Raw genomic sequence first — 12,167 nt, forward strand, 5'->3', positions numbered from 1 at the left:
CCCCATCACTGACTCATTGGGGGACCTCATAACCCCCTGTGGTCTGCTGAGATGCCGGTAGTGAAAATGCTTTCTTACTTTGCATTCCCTTTGAGCTCTGCTACACACTAATCCCACTCCAGGTCTCAGTTTGCCTGCCTGTAAAATGGACAGATATTCCCTCCTCTCTGTCTCCCAGAGATACCACAGTTATTTGCACTACCACCCCTGCAAGGTGTCAAGATGAGATATGTTGTAACCATTACGTGGATCATAAATTTCTCCTAGTTAATTAAGAAGATGCATTTCCTGCCCCTTATATTCTCAGTTCTCCATGGTGGACATAACCTAGTAACAAACTTCACATCAAGATAGGCAAGCATAGACAACATTATGGTACTTGGTCCTGTTACATGGGAAGCAGAGGATGAAGACTGTGGGAGGCCTGCTCAGCTTCCCAAGATTTCAAAGCTTCAAAATACATAGAGGGGACAATGAGGGATTGATCGAGTATCTCTGATGACACCTCAGTCCCAGGGACATCTTTGAGCTTTGAGGGAAATTAGTGTGATAAGATGTCCCACTCAAACAGCCTGGAGGAAATGGCACAGTTTGGGGCACTGCATGGGTACCAAGAGCTAGAAATGTTTTCTTGAACATAAACATTTGCCTGGAGCTCCTGGAGGTGAAGCAGCTCCGAGCTGACCAGTATCTTCACATTATCCAAAAAGCATGAAAGGCAGAAAGCACCTAGAAGGGCAACACAGGGAGTTGTACCCCTCCTTGTGCAGGGCTGGCTATTTCTGCTATCCCTTCTCAGCCCTGGGCTGCCTGGCTCCAGGAGTGAACTGCCCTGTGCCTTGCCAAGAGTGCGCATTCACCAAGGATGAGGAGATGAGTAGTGCCTCACTGCTCCCAACTGGCAGCTGGCCCCCAGAACTGCACAAAAGGCCTTTTCATACCCTGCATAAACAAGCGAGAGTCATGAAGGGCTGTTATCGCAGAGCATCAATGCTAGCAGCAGCTCAAGTGGGGATTTCCAAAATAACCTCCTCCCCAAAACACACAGGCATGCAATGTGGAAGGCTGGGCTCAGTCTCCCCTGCCCAACTTGGGCCCAGATAAAGAGCTTTCTGCACACCTCTCTTTCTGTGCTATTGGGTTCAATGTAATTGAAGGTTTGGGGTGTACTTAGCTCCTCTGCTGGCCTAGGAAAGCTGGGAGCTGTCTCAAAGGCAGGGTTCTACCCTTGCCTCTTGCAGTGCCTCCTGATGGGAAAGGCAGAGCTGAGACTGCACAAGCATGGGTGAATGTGTCTGTATGTGCATGGATGTGAGGGGGCCAGAGGGTTGGATGCACATATGTGCATGCTCACCTTGTGTTGAAAGTCAGGAATAATAAAACCACAGCTGAACTTTTGAGGCATCATTGTGTTTAGCAGGTCTGATGGATATTTTGCAGTAATTATTAATAACCAGAGAAGTGCTTCCCTAACAGTGATATTCCAAGGGCTAATTAATAAAGTTTGCTCTGCGCTTGGAAGGTGCTAAGCACTAGCAGTTATTATTTCCAAGAGGGAAATTAGTGTGATAAGAAGAGAGGTTAATAAAGGATGGTGCAGCTAGGGCGAGGACTTGTTATCTTTGATTTCTGCTAGACAAGGACTCAGATCCGTGCTCAGGCACTCTATAGACTTGGTGAGAAAAGGAAAATGTCTGGTAAGAAATGCATCAGAAAACAAGAACAGGATTGGGACCCACAATTTGACTCCCTACTGTATACTGATAAAAAGTGGGAGTAATTCCACAGGACTGCATTTACTTTGGAAAGGGAAAAATTAGCCTGAGGGTGTGAAGGGAAATGGGAAGGGTGGAAGAGCCAGAGCAGCTAGGGTGCTGTACCGAGGAGACGTCATTCTCTGTAGCAGGCTCTTCATTGGAGCAGGTTTCCATGCAAAAACAGAGTCGAGACTTACTACTTCATAAAGCTAAACATAAATTGTAAGGGGAGAACTTGCTGGAATATGAAGAACATGGAGGCCTTCAAGGAGATCTGGTAAGAGCGCAGTGACCGAACCTGTCTCATCACTGAAACATCAAATGTCTGCAAGCCCTTGCAATTTCTGCCAGTCTTTGTTTATTTGTATTCATGTTTGTTTTTTCTGATGTTGTTGTTCCAAGTTGATTCTGGTCGAGTGGGAATCTGGCCAGGAGATTGTCACTTGAGTTGCAAAGGCATAACCTGACTCCCAAGAGAGGGGTCTGATGGGGTCTCTGATGGAGCTGCTGGACAGCAGAGAACACAGCCTGCAGCCTCCTGGTGGCCAGCCCTAGCCCCAGCTGGCCACTCTGGCAAAGTCCTCCATTTACACCACTGTTGCAGGAGGCTTAAAGACTTCCCTTGTGCACAGCTGGGTAATAAAGGCCTCCAGTATCCTAAGCGCAGATGGAGAGGCCGTTCCATCCGGCTGCGTAATAGCTGTACAATATTTAATAAAAGCTCTGTTCTGATGAATAGGTAACTCTTCTCAAAACGCATTTGATTTAGCTGAAGAAATAACTTTTTAAGCGAAGAGCTGAAAGCTGAAAATGTACAGAAAACTGAACAAATGGCAGTTGCTTTGAATTTATGTTTTTTCAGTTAAGCCTCACCAAAACCTCATAAAGTTTGTTTTGCTCACTATTTTGTTGGGGAATTAGAAGGTCTTACTCTCCTGTCCCACCACCCCATCTGTAATGTGTGGCCTGCCACACATCTACTGAGCAGGTTAGTTGCTAGCTATCTCCACAACTCCAATGATGTCAGCTGGAATCTGCTGTGATGGAGTGATCCACAGCTCATTAGAGATTATTTTGTAAATTAAGCTCTTCTTTTCCTTGTTTCGGTGGAAAGAAAATTGCATGGCCATGTGTGTGCACAGAATTCATTTTCCATATCTTCAGGATTGTTGAAGAGTTTCAGTTTGCAGTTTCCTGGTAAATGGAAGATAATCCAGGCTGGTGGACCATTTGCACCAAAGCAAGACGTTCTACCCATTCCAACATCCTGGATCTTTGCCTTGGCAGGAGGAATGCACACTGGGATGTTTACTAGGGAACTACATAGAAGATATCTGTGCTCATAACTATGCTAATGAGGTCACCCACTGACTAATTTGAAAACCCAAACTCACTTTTAACAGATTTCCTAAGTAAGTTACCTGTTTAGGTGAGGTTCTGTTATACCCTAAAGAAATCATTACTTTTCCATTGGACAATCTAAAAGATTAAAACAGACAGTAATAGTCCTTGGGACTATGCGTACCCAACTACAACAGAGCATATTTTCAGCAACAATAAGGTGCAATTCCTTTTCCGTAGAAGTTTTCCAGACATTCAGCAAAGCGTACCAAACAGCAGCCATCCCTGGGGTGAGGTATAGCACCTATAGAACAGCGCATGGTAACACTGCACAGCAGTGGAGGGCTGGAGGTGAAAACCATGTCTGCAAGGGGAATCTGATAAGCCAGTTGAAATGTCTTTTATTTGTAAATGAATGCCCTCTCTCAAGCTTGGCTCTGATGCAGGGATTTTTTTTTTTTTCCACGAGGTTTCTGCTATTTACCCAACTTTCCAGCTGGGCTTCACTGAGGCACAAAGAGGCAGAACTTGCCTGAGTTTGTACAGTGAGTCAACAGCTCAGCAGGGGATTAGAGCCCACAATCCTGCTGGCATTGCTGCCTTGGCTCTGACCACTGGACCATGCAGCCTCATTTTGTTCCTGATACTCTTTGCTGGTATGTGGTTTGTCAGGAAAAAACCTCAGTGTGGCTAATAAAGAGGCATTTTCTAAAGCAGTAAAATAAGCCTGCTTCGTTCCAGCATGTACTGGTGGCTGTGGTAGAAGGGGTCAGAATCGGAGTGTGTGGCTCCTCCTAGCATTCGCTGAAACAGCAGATTTCCCGAAGGTTTGGCGAAGAAGTGCTGCCGAGTGGTAGCATGGCTTGTATCCGTCCAAAAGCAGCATGCCCACACGCAGACCTCTGGACACCCCATTGCTGCTGGCCAAGGGACCGCTCCAACACTTGTGCTATGGCTCTGGGGTGAAGGTAGGTACGCTGCCATGGTGAGACACCACGACAAGCTATTGAGCCCTGAGGCCAGCTCTGACTTGCGAAGAAACAGACAGCAAAGGCAGTCATGGCAGGCCTTTCCTGCTCCCCTCCTTGCTATGAAGAAGCTTCTTCTGCTTCCCAGGGCAGTGAAATGCTGCAGATAACCACCTTCTTCCTTGCCCTGAAGGCTGTACAGGCTCTGCCCCACTCCAGCTCTTCTGGTGACTTGCCCTTCCAGGTGCCCCTAGCAGACCTGCACGCTTTAATTGTAACTTCAAAGGATCAATACAGTTACTAATGGCAATATATGATTGGATAACATAAAAAAAGCAAAAGCCATGTAAGGAAATCCGGGAGCCTGACACACTCTGCTTGAAGCCCTATGTGATCTAGCTAGAACCGAGTGCAGCAAGCGCGTATCACCCTTTGATAACAAATCAGGACCAGTCACAGGCTCTGGGAAAAAGGAAACCAGATCCAGTGGTAATGTGTGCAACACATCACTTCTGTTCTTCTCTCCTAAGCATCTGCTTGGCATAGAGAGTTGGGTTGTGACTACTTCTGAGTTCCCCAGAAGGTTCTCTGATGGCCTATAGCATGCCATTGATGGAGACTGGTGTCCTATGCATGCGTGTGCCAGGGGCAATTGCCCATGCCCCCCCTTATTAACTACATCTCCTGCAGGCAGCTACCTATCCTGACACCCTCAAAATATAAAACTCAAATTGCAAGTACTGAGGTCACCTAGGACCTTGCTTACGGTGCCCTTGTAGCAGCTGCTGTATAAACACCACACTAAAGTCCTGGAGGATGTAGCACATAGCGGGGCGGGGGTGGGGGTGGGGGAGGAGGGGTAGCAAAGGGGCACTGCAGCCAGGCAGGACCATGCAAGCTCCAGGAGAGTTGTGCACGCTACCTGGAAGTGCCAAAAAATCTTCCCCAAACTTCCTCCTTGAATGAAGCTAAGCTCCTTCCTCACGGAAGCAGATCTCAGTCTGGGCCCGCAATGCGCGGGGCGCGGCAGGAACGACTGGGAGCTCCGCCGAGGCTTACAAGGGAGCGGAGCCGGCGGGAGGCAGGGCGGCCACGCAGCCGCCGCGCACCCTGCGTCCCCGTGGAGCCGTCCCGCGGCTCGCCGCCCTGCCTAGCCCGGCCGCAGGCTCTGCGCGGGATGGCGCGGCGGAACCTCCCGCGCCGGGGCCCGCCCGAGCGGGCGGCGCGGCGCCTTCGCAATCCGCAGGGCGGCGCGGCGAGGAGGGGAGCGGGCGGGGCCGCGGGCGGGGGCGGCCCCGGCGCGGGTGGGCGGGAGCGCGGCGCCGCCACCGCCCCCTCCGCGCTCCGCAGCGCTGCTGCGGCCCGCCCAGCCCCGCGCTGCGCTGCGCTGCGCTCCGCTCCCGCCGCGCGGCGGGCGGGCAGGCAGGCGGCGGCCGCTGCGGCGTGGCGCTGCGCCCAGGAGGACGCCGCGGAGCGGGCCGAGGTGAGTGCCCATGCGGGCCGGGGGGGGGTGGGGAGGATCTGCGCGCAGCGGGGCGGCGCCCCCCGCCGCAGCCCCTCAGCCCCGGCAGCGGTGCGGGATATCGAGCTCGGGCACCCCGCGCTCCCCATGCAGAGCCGAGCAGAAAGCGGATGCGGCGAAACGTCGGCTCGTGTCTAACGCTGGCTCTGCGGCGGGGCGAGCCCGTGCCGGGACTGCTTAGCCCGGCGCCGCCGGGTCGCTGTAATAGCGCTTAACTGTGGGGCTGTAATTTCAAGGAGACGATTTACATTAGCGGGAGAATGTGCAGGGAGCCAGGAACAACTTGGAATGACTCCTCGCATATTTCTGCGGTTATTTTTGGAGTATCGTCATACGGCAGGAGGTGGGCTCTGGAGGTATCCTTGAGCTCAGCATTTTCTCCAGAGCCTGGTTACCCGGGAGATTGTAATAGGGGACCTGCGTGGCCCTTTTCTCTTTTCTCTCTCTGTGGTTTCTCTCTAAAACAGACAGTTTCTATTGCCATTTCCACTATGGTATTGTTTCCCTCCTGCATGCCCAGCTGTTCTTTCGGTCTCTTACATTACGGACCTTTCTGTGGACAAACCAATGGTCTGGATATATGCAGTTCAGTATTTGCAATGTGTTCCAGGAGCAAATGATGGAAAAACCCTGTTAGCTTCACCAGTAGGCAGTGTGAGGTAACTCCTGATCAGACCCCTCTTCTGTGCTAGGCTGAAATGCTGTGAAAGGTGTGGCTTTTCCAGCATCCATAGAGAAGGGTCCATGTATCGGCCTCATTCCTGCACTTAAATGGTGCTTTCCCTCCAGCTTTCTGCTGCTGGACCTGCCCGAGGTGGTCTTTGCTCCCAAACTGCTCGAGATGGGGAAAACCTATTACCAGAGTCTGCTCCTTTGAGCTGGCTTGCAGACTTATGCCTCTGTAGGACTCTCTACCTGTCAGATCCCATTGACTTAAGCTGTCTAGGCTGGCGGTGCAATGGTACTGTGGCTGTGAAGGCTGGGGAGTTGTTTTGGTGGCCTTCAGTAGCATGTCTGTGTTTCCTTCGATCAAGTTTGGAGGTTTAGTAGCATAAACTGGGGGAAGCTGGGTTTGGGCAATGAACTTGGCAAGAAGGGAATTTTTCTTTAATTGTATTTTTTGGCTTCTAGCTTGGCTGGAATGGAGCCTCTTTCTCGCATAGTACTCAGATCCACGCTCTCAATGAGGTCCCCAGGATTTTCAGGCTCTGCTGAACATTGTATTCAGCCCTGACAGGAGACACAAGACGTGTTCTGTAAGCTCTGGGCCAAATCTTGATTCTTGCGGTGTGTGGCAGGTCTTCATCTACTGTCCTTGTCCTAAAGTGTTTCTTTCTTATGTGAGGGCATGTGGGACTTGCACTGTTTGATGTCAAGGGATCAGCACATACCCTGGCTTTGATGCAAGCTGCCTGCGGGGGATGAATACTGTCTCTCCTCCATGAGGCTGATTTTTTTTTTGTCTAGTATTTACCTTTTTCTGCTTCCTTTTGCTGCTGGAGCCACTGATGGGAAGAGAATACTTAGGTCTCTTCTCTTTATAATCATTGGGTTCTGTTTATTGCTTTAGCAGCAACCTCACGTGGTAAGGGGGTCATTAAATCAGACATCGCTGTGAAGAGAAGGGCCCTGAGTGCAATCCTTAGTGCTAGGAGTGTCTCAGGAAGGATACTGGTCTGCAGAGATGGTGTGTTTACGCTAACAGCAGGTTGTCTTTGACTGAAGGTGATGTGCCTTTTCCCTATGGATTTGGTTGCATGTTGATGTTATAGCTAGAACTGTCCAGAGTTTTAATTTTTATTGATTTTGAGAAATAATCATTTTCCAAAACTCTGAAGAATGTTTTGTTTTGGACAAAGCTTCTGAGAAAGGTTTCCAAAGTGTGGTGTTGCATGAGAGGTGAAGGTTTTGGTACGCTTCCTGTCTAGGGCAAGAAAGGAGTTTGGTAGGTTCCTGTTTCCCAGACTGCTGCCGCGATCACTACCATTACAACAACCTCATGGGGCAAGTGTCTCCTGGCGTATGGTTGGTGGGCAGCCAAGTGCAGTGGAAGGGTGAGCTGAAAAAGGCCTCAATGTCATTGCAATGTAGAATGGGGAAATTTTTGAAAATTAGTGTTGCTTTCCCAGGAGATTGAGTTCCACTTAAGCTTTGGGTGGTGACCCTTGGTCCTGGTGAGGAAATGAAGCTCTTCTTTGATTTGCAGACTAGCCTTTCATGCTTTCGGTTTAAAGGACTGATCAGCTAGTCTTCTGAATAACTAAGGTGCCACTCTTTGTATTGCCTACACACTACCTTGCTACGGCATTGCTGAACAGTTTTGCATAATGGCAATATTGCATAATTTGCCTAATTAAGTGTCAGAAATGAACAGTCTGGTTGGGCGCCTGACTAATTTTGTCTCTCAAACCTTTCCCTCAGATAACGAACATTTCCAAATTAGGAAGTCACAGAGAATGGCCTGTTGGTAAAAGTACGGGGAGCGGGGCTTGTCCTTTTCCAGGCTTTCTCTGTGCTTCTTGAGAGATCACTCAATTGTCCTTGGCCTTAATTTTATTCAAGTATAAAATGATGATATTTCCCTGCTGCCTTTGGTGTAGTGACATGCTGCCTGAATGACAGTGAGGGTACTGCTGGTGAGGGGATGGGGTAAGGATGGGCTTAAGCTTTGCGGCAGATCAATGTTGGCATTTGCACAGCCTGTGTTTAGCTATGTAGTCGACTTTCACGCAGTGCCTTTTGCCTGGAGGTCTGAGCCTATTCTGAGTCTGAAGCTTTGTTATGAGCATAGACATAAAAGAAGAAATGCAAAACAACAGAGATTCTTGAGACCTGTTGCAGGAAGCTCCTGTGCAGGAAGACTTAGGCAGTTATAAATACGCGATTCTAATACAACATATAAAAATGTGTTTCCACTGAGGCTGTGACAGTGATGGTTGTGTGGCTTTTTGCTCTCATTAGAGCAGTCAGATGACTCTGAGTCAGCAGGTTTTGATTCTGGGCTGTGGTGATAGCATCAGGGAGACCTGTGAGATTCTGCTGGTAGAGGGAGAAATCTGGAGCGTTGTGTGGGAAAAGTTGGGTGATCCATCCTGGCCTGAGTTCTGCGCCGTTGTTCTTGAATCATTATGTTGGGGTTGGAGCCTGGATTCCTGGTTCACACTCACTGTTGGCTCATGGTCCCGCTTGAGCCTGGAAGAAGTTGTATATAGCTGTGCGAGCAGGAGGGTTGTCTTTCTTGGGAACTCCCTTTCCAGCAGTACGGATTCACCTGCCTTGGGTCAATTGGCTCTATAAAGTTGAGCCCTGCTACTGACAGCAGGTAGTTTGCCAAGTGGACCAGACTTCCTCCTGCACATCACCTTGTCTGGGTTACAGGAGATGGGAAGGATGATGGCTGCAGGCTGTCTTTGGTGGGGATGTGTTCCAGTATTCCCTTGTGGCCCACAACTCGTTTCTCTTGTCAGCGGTCGTGCCAAGAGCTGTTGGGTTGAGCTGCATGCCAGCTCTCCTTGTGCTAGAGAGAGAAATACAGGACTGTATGTGGAAAGGGTCACTCATTCTAGAGCCCAGGGTGTGCAGTTTGGTACAACTACTTCATGACTACTTGACTCAGTAGACAGCTAAGGGTCCTCTGAATTGCTAAGAATTAGCAACAGCCTTGCATATAGTGAGTATATGAGTGTGCACATACGCATACACGTGCGTATTCCCAGATTTGCTGCCCGAGTGTAGCAGACAGGCCCTTAAAATCAGAAAGATAATGCTCTGAAAGATGAATTTGCTTTTGTCTTCCCACCTCCAAAGGGCAATACTGGGTAACCTGGAGGCTCCTTAGTGCCCCAGATGGATCTGCCTGGTGCAGAAGCCACTATCCCTGGGAGGAGCTAAGTCGGAGTGAATGGCATCTCAGGTCTCCTGCGGTCAGCCAGGGTGGAGAGCAGACAGTGGGGCACAGAGGAGACCAGGCTGACCCTGTTGTGCTCAAAACACAAAACAAATGAGGCTGAAGCTGCAAATCTGCACTTTCCCGTGGGTCAGCAGTTTTACTCAACCATTTGGTCTCTTTGTGGAGGTGAAATGTGGTGTCAGTTTAATATCTGATCTGTTCCCCTTTCAGAAGCCAGCTTTCTGCCCACTGGCTATGGTCAGACCCTATGGTGATCTAGCTGGACTTTGGTGTTCCATACAGCTCCTGTTTCTCTGTGTGGTCCCCAAGACTGATGCTCCTTTGCAAGGTATTAAAAAGAAGGTCAAAATTGGGATCAGGTACTGAAGTAGTGTAGAATGAGTCTTGGATTTGAACTGATACTGAATGAGGCTTTTACGGAACAATATTTTTGCCACATTCCACCTACCCACCTCCTTTTTTTCTCTGTTCCTACTAACCCACTGCCTCAGCTCTGTTTGCTGCCTAGTAGCAGAGCAGAGATGTGTGCTGGTATCCTTCACTGCATATCAGATGGAGAGAAAAACACAGGGTGGAGTCATCTCTCTTGCTGCACAAAGAAAATGTTGAGGTATCTCTTCTGCCTTTGGTGGATTTTTAGGTGTCTAGGAAGAGATTAAAGAGGATCTTAACACATTCACTGCCCCTTCCCACCTCATTTTGCTGTGAGTCTGTTGCTGTCATTGCTGTCATGGTATCTTTCAGAGGATATTTTTAGCTATCTTTTTTTTCTTTCTTTCTTTTTTTTTCTGTTGCTTGCTGTGGGGGGAGGGGGGGATTTGAAAAAGAATACAAAAACAAACAATGAAACCAAACTTTGGGGTGGGAAACTTCCAGCCTGCATTTTCAGTAGTGTTGGCTTCTAGGACAAATTGATTGAAAGTCCTGATATATGAAGTTCCAGCAAAGAAGACTGGACAGAACAACATTCTTTGAGCTCTGATTTAGCTCTGGGAATATGCATACCTGCAGGTTCCCTCTGCAAGTTTATTGATGCTTTTATCCTGAGCACCAAAATGAGCTTTCTGATAGTATGGCATGAGTGCATCCCTGCTGGTGGCCTTGGTGTTGTGTATAATACATCTGTTTCAGCTGTTTTCTGGGTGGTTTTGTAGGAAAATGCAGCTAGCTGCACAATGACTATGTCCACGTTTCAGCTGTCACATTTCACCTGCAGCTACGTGGCAGGCATAGTTGGAAGGACTAAAGGAATTACAGGTGGAGAAAATGCAGTTGCCAATGCTGTATTTTCGTTGGGATGAGGCAACTTAGACCATAGCTCTTTTTGCGCAGTTGCAAGAGCTTTGGACCTCAGTCCTACCTCCTGTATGTCTGTTGCTGGCTGCAGGAGCCCTGTACGTGCAGATAGCTTCCCAGGTTAACCTTAGGGGCTGGGCTGCCTGTGATGTTGTGGTCCATGGTGATCTCCAGTGTTGGCTGGGCTGCTCCTTTTCTGCTCACCAGAGCTGATGTGATCACAGCATGGGGTGGAGGTGTGCACAGCTGAACTTCTCCCTAGCCTTGCTTAATGCTCGGCCAAGCTGCACTGGGGCTGCCATGCTGCTTTGTACCATTTATGTTTCTGCTTTAGTGGACAGGCAAGGGGGATGGTGTGAATCCCTGTCCCCTTCGTTGCCCTTTGTTAAATTGATTGACATCTTTGCAGTGTGCTGGCCTAGATTTCAGCAAGCTAGGCTTAACATACAGCTTCCTCCTAAGCCCAGTGAAAGACTCTTGCCTGTCAGCATTGCTGACTAGGATCTGCCCATTTGTCCAGCTGTTTCAGCCTCCTGGCTGGAGTCGGGTATCCCAGTGACTGCTTTGACAGCCAGCACACACGCTTGCCCTCTGCAGGGTTAGGCTGGCTGTTTGCTATGGGGTTGTGATAATGTGGGTCACTGTGGGATGTTTTCAAGCCCAAGGCAATTGTTTTGGCTGAGATGGTGTACACACCAACACAGCGCTGGAGGGAGATGCACAGCAGGAGATCTTGATGCAATCAGTGCAGATTTTTGCTAGTGGGAGTGTTATGGGGAGCTGCTTGTTTGCAAGGGAAGCTTTTAGGCTTGGGGAAGGGTCTTGCTCCCAGGTGTCCATATTCTCAAAGCGCTTCATTGATATGATGCTAAGTGATGCTTGGATCTCAAAGGGTCTCTCCCTTAGAGACTGCTGCAATACAGCCAGCCTTGGTAAAAACTGCTTCACACAGCAGCAGAAGTCAGGAAGGAAAGTCTGTGTCTAATTGAGAGTGCAGTGGCTTTGTTTGGTAGCATGTAGATAGCAGTGCTGTAAAACAGGCAAGCTGGGAGTGTTTGGTGCCACCACCCTGCCTTCAGTGACTACGTTCTCAGTGTTCCCTCAAAGGATGGACACAACGCAGCCCTGGCAAGCCCTGGATCCTGGAGCTGCCAACATGATTCCCTCTTTCCTGGGTCTAAACAAAAGCCTGCTGCTCTCACAGCTGGCTGTACATCTGCCTTTTATCTTTTTTTTGCAAGCACCCACAAAAATCACTGAGCTTGGTGGAACAGTAGCAGGGCTGTGGAGGCTTGCCTCCATGCAACACCAATGGAGGGAGCAGCTGGAGAGGGAGTTCCACAGATCTCTGTAGGTTTGTGCAACCTCGTCTT

The 12,167-nt window shown here is 49.2% G+C and overlaps 1 protein-coding gene across 12 annotated transcripts in view; it reads left to right on the plus strand.

The window, feature by feature from the left end:
• EPB41L1 (erythrocyte membrane protein band 4.1 like 1) overlaps positions 1 to 12,167 on the plus strand; it is a 106,454-nt gene that overhangs the window by 9,293 nt on the left and 84,994 nt on the right. For 10 of the 12 annotated variants that reach the window (XM_062589052.1, XM_062589056.1, XM_062589060.1 and 7 more), the window contains exon 1: positions 5,473 to 5,549. The exons of the other annotated variants lie outside the window; for them this stretch is intronic. The gene's annotated coding sequence lies outside the window, so the exon portion shown is untranslated. Of the gene's footprint in view, positions 1 to 5,472; positions 5,550 to 12,167 lie in introns of those variants that run through there. 12 annotated transcript variants of the gene reach the window in all.

This window comes from Rhea pennata, chromosome 16 (genome assembly GCF_028389875.1).
Source record: "Rhea pennata isolate bPtePen1 chromosome 16, bPtePen1.pri, whole genome shotgun sequence".
Classification (NCBI taxonomy): domain Eukaryota; kingdom Metazoa; phylum Chordata; class Aves; order Rheiformes; family Rheidae; genus Rhea; species Rhea pennata.